Raw genomic sequence first — 1,402 nt, 5'->3', positions numbered from 1 at the left:
AGACATTCACAGCTGATCAAGGATACAGAGTAATGCACACTTTATCTAATGAACTACAAATGATTATGTTTCTTTTATTCAAGAGTATAATATAAACTAAACTACATACATAGCACACCATCAGAACTAAAGGATAATATATGGCCTACAGCTGTTAATCTAATTTACTACATTGACTACTGGTCATAAAATGGCATATGTTTAACTACTAGTCTCAACACCGTTCAGCGGAGTTGAACCCCCGACCTTCCGATCATGGGGCCACCAAGCTACCTACTGAGCTATCCCTGCCCTAATAACGCGGAGCTAGGTAAAACACGTGAATTAAACACCTATAATTCAGAACTGAACATTGAAGTCATTTCTTCATATACAGATGGTGATACCGACTGCCTGTATTTTATTTATAAGTTGTTTTATTTTGAAAAGCTTATGTTTAAGTAGTTGAGTAATGAGAGAAAAAACACAGAGTAACTGCATTAAATATTGACCATTTATTGACCAGGTTTTATCAGTTCTGAAAGTACACTGAGGACAGACTGAGCTGTGAGGCAAAGAATAACTTGGTGTCTTTACTTGGCCATGTCCTTTCTATGATAACATTGTTAACATTGTTAAGCAGATGTTCATGTCTTCTCTCAGATTAGGTATTTTTCTACTGCCAGTACAGCTCTCCAAACTATTCATGTAGGTCCAGACACAAGAAAACATTATATTGAGAACTGAAGACAGTCTTTCTCTGAATTTGAGGACACTAGAAGAATGCATACGGTTTGCAGGGACTTTTACTGTAGAAAAGCAAGACTGAAATGATTTAAAACATGTATATTTTTAATGCTTTACTTCCCTGTCAGTGTTTTATAAAAAACCTAAAATAAATTACTGCTTACGTGAAACCTAAGAGAAAAGAAGAACTTTAAACAGCCATGCTGATGATAGCCTCACCTTACTTTCGTAGCTGTATAATTAAGTGTGCTCCGCCTCTTATGTAAAAGACAACACTTTACAGCTACAGGTCTTCTTGTCCGCTGCTTCTAGGAAGACAAAACCTTTCTGACCATGGGACATGACACACATGGACTCAATCTGCAGAGAGAAGTGGGGCTCATAGGAGCAGTTTCCTTCATTGGTGGAACCATGATTGGATCTGGGATCTTCATTTCTCCCCAGTACGTCCTTTCCACTATTGGGAGCCCAGGGGCCAGCTTCATTATATGGTCCTGCTGTGGACTGATAGCCATGCTGGGGGGTCTGTGCTATGCTGAACTGGGCACTATCATACCAGAGTCTGGAGCTGAGTACATTTACATACTGCGGACTGCAGGGAAAGTGGTGGCCTTCATGTTCGTCTTCAGCTTCATCATGGTCATGAGGCCGGCTAGTGGCACAGGAGTCGCTCTCA

This window comes from Haplochromis burtoni, unplaced genomic scaffold (assembly GCF_018398535.1).
Source record: "Haplochromis burtoni strain Fernald_Lab_line unplaced genomic scaffold, NCSU_Asbu1 Contig_174, whole genome shotgun sequence".
In the NCBI taxonomy this organism is placed as follows: Eukaryota; Metazoa; Chordata; class Actinopteri; order Cichliformes; family Cichlidae; genus Haplochromis; species Haplochromis burtoni.
This window is presented reverse-complemented; position numbering follows the sequence as displayed.